This window comes from Martes martes (assembly GCF_963455335.1).
Source record: "Martes martes genome assembly, chromosome: 2".
Classification (NCBI taxonomy): Eukaryota; Metazoa; Chordata; class Mammalia; order Carnivora; family Mustelidae; genus Martes; species Martes martes.
In genome coordinates, this window is record NC_137889.1 from 133,802,930 (window position 1) to 133,814,435 (window position 11,506).

Sequence of the window (11,506 nt, forward strand, 5' to 3'; positions counted from 1 at the left end):
TCTTTACAAATACCTATATGAATATACTTATACAAATTCATAAATGTACGTGTGTACATGAGTTTGTAGCAATATGTGTGTGAGACAGAGAGAGAGGAGAACCACTTCACAATGGTAAACAGCACAAATACTAAAAAGTTAGATTTTCCTGGGATTCATTCCAGTTCTGGCCCTCAACTAGTCATGTAGACTTGCCCAAATTACTGATAATCATTGATTCTCAACAATCTCACTTTAAGATTGGGACACTAAAATCCCAACCTCAAAATTTTACAGTGACTATTAGGGAAGGTAATGGATTTATAGCATTAGCACAGTTTTTGTCACCTAGTCAGTACTTAGCAAGTGATGAACTAGGTAAGCTAGAATGAGTAATTTACTCATTTATTATGAGTAATAAATTATTAGAGAGCACAGTATAGAGAGAGACTATGAATACATGGAGGAAAGGGTTAAATTCAGAAGAGACTCTTCTCAGTATTGTTACTTTCTGTGCTTGAGTTATCTTTATGGAGCCTGAAATTTTCTGTTTTAAGCCACCTAGTCCTGAAGGAAGAGTCTAGAAGGCTGTGACTCTCCCCATTCCCAACTAACAGTAACTACTTAATGATGAAATTTGTTCCTTAGGTTTGTCATAAACCAGGAGCCGTAGATTAGAACTGCCTCAAATACTTCCATAAGAATATATTTATGCAACAAAGTGTCTCTGAGAACAGAAAGATCAATATCCAGTCCTATATGTCGTATGTCATAAGATAAACAAGATTTTTTGAAATATAGACATTCTGTTTTCAAATGATTTCAAAATGTTTTAAAATGGTGTCAACATTACTGTTATTGTTTTATTTTCCTTCAGCAAATTTGATTGATTATAATGCAAATTCCAAACTTAATGATAAAAAATCTCTGAAAAGCTTACTCTTTCCTTAAAAAAATATATTAGACTAAAGCAATGTTTCATAAATTGTAGACTTTTTGCATCACCTGTAAGTTTTTATCCTATCTGAGCACTGTTAATTTCACAAAATTAAACTTTCTTCAAACTGACTAAATATTTTCACTTAAAAATTTTAAGAAATAAAACTTACATTAGTCTAGAGTGGTAAAAGAAAACAAATGGAAAACCTAATCATTTGCTAGATAAAAAAGTGTATCCAATGAAAAGAATCCATAATTTTAAAATAAAAGTAAGATGATGACTAAATCAATAGCGCTTCACTATGGACTTTTATAAGACCTTGTATATTTCCACACCTTAGTTACCCTTCTAGCTTCTCTTATCATACTTCCCCTCACTATCATCTGAAGGACACTAAATATCATTCAATCCGTTGTACTCTTTCCTGAGTCCTCATCACAGGCTTTACTTATCATTACCTCCACCCAGATAGTTTTTCCTCTTCTCTATAGCTAGTTAATGATGGTTTATTCTTTACACTTTAGTCAGAGCCTAAAGTCTTTTCTGACCTCTTCGATCAAGTCAAATCACCCTATTACAGCTTCACATTCTATTTTAGCTCTTGTCAAAATAGTGATTATTTTTGGTTTTGTGACTCTGTCCTATTACCTTCAAATTTTTAAGAGGTCTGTGATTATGAATGGCTTTGCATCTCATTTTGTCTCTAGCAAGTAGTACCATGCCCAGCCCACAATACAGAATTTTATTTTGTTAAATAAATGTATTTCTACCATGTTTTTGAAGACATAAGGAAGAAAAATTATATATATTCAAAAAATAACCACCCCCTTTACTCTTCTTATTTTTTTCACTCCTAACCAGTTTGGATTTGATAAGCAGCCAAATGGCAATTAGATATGGCTTTTGAGATATGGCTATATTTTTCCAACAAAAGTAGAAGAAGGGAAAAATTTTAAAAAAAAGTAATTCTGGGATGAAGACAGAAAAAAAATTAGAAAATAGGATAAACAAGGATCGCTCAGGTTAAATGGTCATTTTACTCCTTTTCTTCCTCTGACTTCATCACGGAATGCATAGAGAGTGAATGGTTTGAAATAAACTGGGAACACAACTTGATTTCTCTCAATATGTGTCCAAGGCTCAGGACCAGACTTTTGAAGATATAAAATAAACAAGTCTCCGTAAGCATTCACTATATAGCAAAGGGAGATGAAATGTGCGTAAAAGAGAAACCCAAACCAGGAGTGCTGAATTGAGCCACAGCTGGGAAGTGAGGCTGTAGGAACATAGAGGTTTATTTTTTTTCCTGTCACAGACTAATGGATCAGATTGCATATAAATTGGGCCAGGAGGATTGTGCAGAATATGTATAGTTGGAGATGGAGCAAAAGGGAATCAGCAGACCCCAGGAATATTAAAAGGGGAGACAACTTCCAGGGAAGGTGCCTTTTGTGGAGGATAAAACTGGCTGTTCAGGTCAAAGAGAAAATATGGAAGGTCTGAAAACCTTCTGAGGGTCCAGTTAAAAGACATTTGCTTTAGGTTGGTTATAAACTCCCTTGCAGATCCACTGAAAGCTTTTACTTCTCAGGTACATGTACCCATTCATGGGACATTTTGCACAGTTTCAGGATTTCACAGGAGGCCTTGAGCCATTAATAGGTTCTGATTGTAGGCAACGGGAACTAAGTGAGAATATGAAAGTAAGATGATAAAATGTGAACAACTCTGTATTCCATGTGAATCCCATCATCACCAATTAGAACTCTGAATACAACGTGGACTTAAAATTCTGATGGTACTGCCTAGATGTGGAAGGATTAAAACCCTTCTCTGAAAAGGGCTCTACAACTCCCAGGGTGGGTGCTTTCAGGAGGTAAACATCACCTATGTGAGCATATATCCTTGATAGTGTGTATGTAGAAATAGGCCCCCAACCCCTGAGAAGTGTACTGCTTAAAACAAAAGAATTTATCTATTTTGAAAGCTGAGAAAAATGACTGGGTTTTGTTCCTCCCATGTTATTTGCATAAAGGGATTTTTATCACTCAGACACTTCTTGAATTAGAAAACAGCTTTCACAGATTTTACCCTTTGAAAATGACAATATCTAATCTCTTTGCTTTCATAAGCCAGGCCTGCATTGCCAAATACCTCAAAAGGGGAATAGTAAACTATTTTTCACAGATCCTCCATAATAGATGAGATATGAAATGAATTTCATGGAAGTTGAGCACCCTGGAGGTTATTAGTTTGCCATAATAGATAACATTATTCTGGCATCATATCATTATCATTATTATTTTCTTGTGCAACCAACCTAAAACATTTGAAAAATTTATCAATTTTATCATTTATGGATCTTAATAAAGAATGTGTCCTTTTCTTAAAATCATTAAGCTATGAAAGACATTTATATTTTATTTTAAGTTATATGTACATGCACTGAATATTTAACATATCAACTTAAAGTATATTGGGAAGCTAATTTACGAATAGTTACTTACAACAAGATACAATTTTCTTAGAGGACAACATGTATTCAATTAAGACACTAAATCACTGATACGTAAAAGTGTTTAATAATACATACCTGTGGTATCAAGGGTTTAAAAAATGAGTAGAATTTTAAAGTCAAATGTAATAATAAATAGTGATCATTTTCTAAGTATTATGCTATAGTGCCACTAATATACATGTTTTAATGTCAATATGCATATATGCATTTTTCTTCCCCCAGCTCTAAGAGAAGACTGCATATGTATATTCAGTCTCTTAAAGGTTCAATTTTGAAATTCTCTTAAGCATTTTTGAGCAAGCTTCAGTCAGTTTTTAAAAGCTGGGAATATAGGATCTCATCTTTTATTGACAATTTTCTCCCCCAAAGACACTAGAAATCAGTATTAAAATGTTAATAAAACACAACTGTATATGCTTGTTAAAATTAATAAAACTATGCATATAAAAAGGCAAAAGTAGTATCAATTAAATTTCAATAAATCTGCCTTTAGAAAATACTGTGCATAAGGAAAGGGCTAATGTAAATCTTTTCATGTATTTTATTTAAAAAATAGATAGTAATTGACAGTGTAACCATGAACTTAAGACACTTTTCTCATTTAAAAATCAACTTTCCTAGAGAGTACCATTAGAAAAACCTCAAAGTTCTCTATTGTTCTATAATATTTTTTATTCTTTTTTTAAACCATTAATTTGGCATTAATCTTACTACAAAAACTAAACCCCCAGCACATTAAAAATTAAACAAATACCTCTTCTTAGGTTTCTGGTAGGAGATGTCAAAGAGTTTTCTTGATGTATGTACTACATTTTCTTGTTTTTATCATTTAAAAGATTGATGGTTATTTGTCTGTTTAGCTAGCAGATGGGAAGTGATTTTGTGATGTTCTATATTCATCACGGAGTGACTGCTCATTCCTATTTTCCTTCCATTTCAGAGGAAACCAAAAGAAAAATAACTTCCATTATATTGGTGCTCGTTTCATTACTGTGCTATTGTTAGAACCTTTACACTAATCCTTGATATGAGTCCAAGCTCTAGGTAGCCCCTAAAATAAAATGCATAGCCTGGTACGGTATCCAGTGGTCTGGTTGTGTGATCCTAAGCTCTTACTCCAGAGAAACGGCTACACACAACACCTGCCCCTGGTGACCCAATCTTCCCTCTCGGAACTTTTAATTGTCTGAATTTTCCTGCTAATCTATTGTTCCTGCAGCTAGTCACTTTTCTTTTCTCTGAGTTTTTAGATAAGACCTTATTCTCCAATTACCAATGGCTAAACCAAGACCAAAGAGCCATCGCTCTAATGGATCCAAGGAGTGTTGTTCCTTTCAAAAGAAAAACAATGAGTTCTCTCTCTTTCTCCAAACATGTCATAAAAAGGATGTGCATGATCCAGGTCTCTAAACCTGATGTGAGATGTTCACAAACTTGCCATGTCTCTCCCTAACTATGGAGAGTAAGAGAGAGAACTATCAGCATTTAAACAGCTAAATATCCAATTTCCCCAAATCAACTGCGAATAGCATGAGATTGCTCCCCAACTCACGAATAAATATGAGAGCCTGATTTTCTCCATCTCATGTGTTTCTTGGCTTGAGCTCCAGGAGATAATTCTCCCACCATTCTCTCCTCCCCAGTCCAAAGGATAACCTATCCCAACTTTAAGTGAAGAAAGTCCTATTCCTTTCCAAAAAAGCATCTCAGGAAACATTATAATTACTTAGGCAAATTCATGTCCTCTATTTAAAGGAAGAAAAACTCTTCACAATGTGTGTAAGTATGGTCTACAAAGGAAGATCCCATATTAGAGTGTGCCATTTTTCAGGTTTGCCTGTTGCATCATTCTTTTTAAGGGACATGCATTTCAAATTAGTTGAGACTACACTACCTTTGATCCTGGAAGTAACCTTTATTATCAGTTGCAGAACAAGCATTATTTAATGGTATTCTTTCCTGCTCCATGTTTTAGAAAATATTTTCTGGTTAATTGGTTAATAAATATATTACTAAATCCCAGCAGGTTCTGTTTAGTTCTTCTTTTTTCTTTTTAAATATTTTATTTATTTGAGAGTGGAGGGGTGAGTGGGAGTGGGGGTGGCACGGACAGAGGGAAGAAAGAGAAATAGACCCCCAGCTGAGCAAGGAGCCTGCTGCAGAGCTAGATCCCAGGACCCTGAGATCATGACCTGAGCCAAAGGCAGACGCTTAACAGACTGAGCCACCCAGGCGCTCCTCTGTTCAGCTATTTTTATTTTTTATTTTATTTTATTTTATTTATTTATTTTTAAAATATTTTATTTATTTATTTGACAGAGATCACAAGTAGGCAGAGAGAGAGGAGGAAGCAGGCTCCCTGCTGAGCAGAGAGCCCAATGCGGGGCTCGATCCCAGGACTCCGGGATCACAACCCGAGCCGAAGGCAGAGGCCTTAACCCCCTGAGCCACCCAGGTGCCCCTGTTCAGCTATTTTTAAAATAACATATTCAATAGCTTTTATTTTAATTTGATTTGAATCCATATGAAGAAACATGTTTTGAGTATGTGATCTTACAATGGAATAAATCACAATGTACCCATTTTTCATTAGCTCAACATTCATTCCTATATAAAGATAACACTTTGAAAAATATGTTTAACCTTCATCTAGTAACTTTACACGTATTATATAACTTGTTCCTTACCCAAACTTTATGAAGTAAGTACTATTGTTCATGCCCCTTTTAGTGTTCAAGGGAATGAGGTGGAGTTCTATTAAGTCACTTGCTCAAGGACAAGCAGAGAGTGAAAAGCTGTATTTGCATCTGAATCCAGAGCTCTTGCTCTTACCATACCCAGATTCACTTTAGCACATGCCCATTTTAACTGAGGCTCTTTCTGCTTTCTCTGAGACACCTGAGCACATAGTTATGAGTCACAGTTTTAGTGGTGCCAACTCTTGTCACCCATCCCACTGTCATCTTCCTTGCCCATGAGGTTTGAAATAGATAGATCCTACCAAAAGATTTCTTGCCAAAATATAAGGACGTAGAAGAATTATCAATTACGGGATGGCAAAAAAACTAACAAGAGAGTCCACTGCAGGATAGAAACAAGATTTTGAATTATTAATTTTTTTTTCAAATTCCCAATCAGAGCATGTACATCAGTAAGATTTAATAGAGGCCTTCTGAATTTTTGTCCCTTGTTCCTGAAGGAGACCTCATGGATCTTTCATCTACTTGTCACCGCAGACTTCAAAAATTATACATAACTGTGAGTTTGCAAAATATCTAGGTTTTAAAACTTATTATCTTCCTCCACATTACAACTTCTGAAAAGCAATATCATATTTCCAAGGGTGAGTTACATCAAAAAGCAGTTATTTATAGAGGCTGTCCCTCATGCCATTCTTATAGATTACAACTTCCAGAGAAAGTAAAAACTTTTATCCCTTGTGGTTTAGGGAACTACTCTCTGTGTATTCCTGAATATTTTTATCTTACCCCTTTCAGAATACTTGTAATTTGTTGTTGTTGTTCTTGTTCTATATACTAGCTCCTCCATCATCAATAGGATATGTATCTCTTTATTATCTTAACCCTGGGTTTCTCAACCTCAGCCCAGTGACATATTGAACAGGATAATTCTTTATCACAGGAGCTTTTCCTAAGTATTATAGGATGTTTACCAGTATCTCTAGCCTCTACCCTCTGGATGTTAATAGCAATTCTTTTTTTCCTTACACTTGTTCTGACAACTAAACAGGTTTCCACGTATTGCCAAATGTCCACTGGGAGGACACTTCATGCTCCTATCCTAGGTTGTACATTTCCATCTTAGAATGTGAAAAAAAAAAAACTTTCTAAGTTTCTTACATGAATACAGAATCATCTACATAGTTTCCAGCTTTGAAGTTTATGTAAGGGGAAGGTAATGTATTAAGATACAGAGACAATGAGTGGCAGTTATATAATCTATCATGGACTTTGGATCCAGAATCTGCCTCTAGTACTTGGTAATTATATGAAATCTCTTACCATAGTGTCCTCATCTATAAACCTGAGATAATGACCCTATGCTGATTATTTTCTTCTGTCCCTCCAGATTGTCTCTGCCCTTGTCTTCCCTGCTGGGGAGGCTGACCTCCCAGAACTGATCCCATTTTTCAGAAGAGGAATCTCAGGTTCTATGACCTTAATAAGCAATTTGCCTGACATTATAAAGCTTGTGTATAAATGATGGAGACTTCACACCTAGGCACACTGTCTAAAATTAAACCATTGCACATAAAACTAACACAATACTCACTTTCTATTTTAGCAATTCTACCGATTAGGAGAGTTTTATAACCTGTATTTAATGTTTGATATGCCTTTAGAGCTATACTTGGTCTTGCATAGGCTTTCTGTTATTTCATTCTCAAAAATTTTTCTATAAAAATTATCATCACCCCGCTTTAACAGATGAAGAAACTCAACTCACCAGACTTTTTGTATGCCATTCTAACCCTTGAACATTCTTATCTCAATTTCTGTTTAATTTGTTTCCTCCCAACAGTGGGATCTCAGCATAGACATCACTTCATCTGAGAGGACTCTTATGGCTACCATGTCATCTAAAGCCAGTCTCTTTTATTCCTACTTGTTTCCTGTGTAGCATTTATCTGTAATTTCTAACTATTTTACCTCTATATTTGTTTAGTTGGCATTTACCTGCCTCTCAATTAGAGGATATAGCTGTCTTGTTCACCTTTGTCTCTCTAATGCCTAACACATCAATAGACATCACTTTGCCTAACAAGTGTCAAATGAATAAATAAAGAGTTGTAAGTCAAAGAAATGGTAGAGTTAGGAATCGAACTCAGACATTTCTAAATTAAAAACAAAACTTTAAATCACTATGACTGTCTCTTTTTGGAGTCCAGGTAATCTCTAATCCTGAGAACAGAAGAACAGCCTGAGCATACAAGGTTCTCTCACAGTTTTAACACGTTTCATCCTTGAATTATTTTTTTTTTTTTATGGACTATCCCTTCCTTCTCCACCCCCAACCATTTGTCATTTTTATAATACCATTTCTCAAGACATACAGTTAATCTGATTACTTATTAGACTAGCCATTGCTACTTTACTCCATGCGATGTCTTTCTTTCCCATGTTACATCACAGTGTCCTTGTCGGTCTTGCTCTGCTCTTTCTTGATACAGTCTCCATAGAACACTTAGTAGGAATCAAAAAGAAAATAGTATAACATTTGTATTATTAGAAATGTTCTAACTGTTTTCCTTCACAATTAGAATATGAACTCATGAGAATAGCCAACAAGACCCTAACTCCCAGCATCATCGCCTATGGCTCTCCCCTCATTCGCTGCGTCTCAGTGTACTGAACTTCTTTAAGTCACTTGAGCAAGACAAGCTTATTCTTTTCTTTGTTCTCCTCTATTATTGTGTGTTAGACTGCCTCATCATTAAAAGTTCTATTCAGAGAAGATTTTCCTAACTACCCATTACTTAGCAGCCCATAGATATTGGTATTTTTTTTTCTTGTGTAGTAATTACTACTACTTGAAATTATTTATGTGTTTAATGTATACCACTCCATAATAAAGGTTTCAGAATATTTATCTGGGGGATAACTGTACTTGCATTTCCTAGAACAACATCTGGCCCAAAGGAGACACTCAAAAAAAATTGTTGAATAAATGAATATGTACCAGATGATACTCATTATGGATTTGCCGAGGACTTTTAGAGTAATGGCTCAGTATCACGTTCCCTTTTCTTCTTATCCAAGAATATTCCTAAGAAAAACTAAAACTAAATCTAATACATTTGCAAAAAGGTAGTTTTTCAACTGCAAAATGACCTATATTCAACTAAAACTACCTTAGACTGAAATGTAATTTGTTAATTCCCGTATCTGAGAAAGGGACAGTGTTTAATCCAGAACGTGAGTTCAAAATACTACTGGGTGGGGGCACCTGGGTGGCTCAGAGGGTTAAGCCTCTGCCTTCGGCTCAGGTCATGGTCTCAGGGTCCTGGGATCGAGCCCCGCATCGGGCTCTCTGCTCAGCGGGGAGCCTGCTTCCCCCCTCTCTCTCTGCCTGCCTCTCTGCCTACTTGTGATCTCTCTCTGTGTATCAAATAAATAAATAAAATCTTAAAAAAAATACTACTGGGTGCTTTCTCTCTCTCTACTTTTCATTCTCTTTTTGCTTCATTTTCAGAAAGTATCATAATTTACATCAATATGACCCCGGTCATGCCTGTCTTGCAATTACTAATCCCAGGAGGGAAACAAAACAAAACAAAACAAAACTATCCCTCTATTTCATAGTGTATATATAAGTCTTGTCAAGTTATTCTTTTGTCTCACCCCAGGATATGAACCCACCATGGTGGAGAGGAAAAAGATGTATCTTTGTGTTACAATCTCATTAATGACAATGGAATGCAAGAGGCAGAATAACCTTCAAAAATTAAAGCTGAGAAAAGAAGAAAGAGCACTTAATGGCCACCACGGCACAATGTGCCCTTTTAGTGAAATAGAATTATTGAGGGAGATATGCCACTCATTCAAAGACACTCAGACTAAGAAGATCTACATTTAAACCAATTCTACAAGGATAGATCCAGGTTTTTTTGGCCTTCCTTTTGAACCTAGATGGTGATATCATTGGTCCAGTCTCTAGAACATCTTTTCACTTGGGTCAACTTAGCCATGAGACAAAGAAGTATGGGAACTTTCTCTCTTGATACATTCTTCATAAAACAGTTGTGCTCTGTTATTCAGTGATGCTAAATGAAAGATGAAAGATAATGCATTCATTTCTTCATTAAACCATTGCTACTTTTAGCTTCTATTGGCTATGGTGCTTCTCTATGTATGTGAATATTTGCATAGTGTTTCTGACATTGGTATGGAATAATTAAATACCCATAATATCCAGTATTCATGGATACTGAATATTGAATATTGAATATTCATGGATTTGCATATTGTCTCTGACACTGGCATGGAAAAATTAAATATCCATAATATCCAATATTCACTAATAGTGAAGATATGTTTCTTCATTTTAAAGACATCAATCACCTATTTATGTACCTTGGATCAACACTGAGTTTGCCAACACTTACTGGAGCAATTTTTAAAGAATTCTAATAATTTGGGAACAAGTACAGCTGGAAATATCATATTCCTAATGTTTAATGTTCCCATATAAACCAAAGGATTATAGTTAAAATAACCATAATTTTACAAAATGCTTAGCTAAAAAACCATTTCTCTAAACTGCTTATCTGAACTACCCCTCAAGTGTGAATAACACAGTAGAACAAATTATAAGCAATAACCTCCTGAAAGAAACCATATTTGGAGGACTCTTTTGGACAATTTGTTTTTTTTTTTTTGTTTTGTTTTTGGTTTTGTTTTATTTTTCTTCTGAAATATTTGTAAAACTTAAGTATCAGAGAAAAAAATATCCTCCTAAGAAACAAAGCAATAGAGTAAGATGAAATAATTTTAATAATTGCCTAAGTTCCTATAAACCTTGAATCTTTACAACAACAACAAGAAAAAAAAAAGCTTACACTGGATGCCAGATTTAATGATGAGGAGATGTATTAAAGGTTCAAGTGACTATTGTTTTAACAATGACTAACACTGTAATTTTAACTGTTTCTCCTGATTTTGAACAATCTTACTACTCTTTTTTTTTTCTATCTTAAGATATTATGTTGAAAAAAAAACTATCATAGAGGTAGGATGCAACCCATAATAAATTAATATAAATATACCAGTAAATTCACACTAACAAAGTTATTATTCTATATATGTGAGATAACCTCCCTAAAGTTTTCCTAAAGTTCCTGGAAGTTAGATTAATGAAAGTAAGTAAGACATACTCTAATAATCCCTCTCTACTTATGAAATGTATTTTTAAAAGCCTCTAATAAAGATGATTATTTACTCTTTGCTATTTGCAAACATCACTGAATTTCTCTCATATTGATATGTTTAATAATTAAAACTCTATGAGGTAAGCAGCACAAATTGAGTACTGTATAAGGAACAAAAATA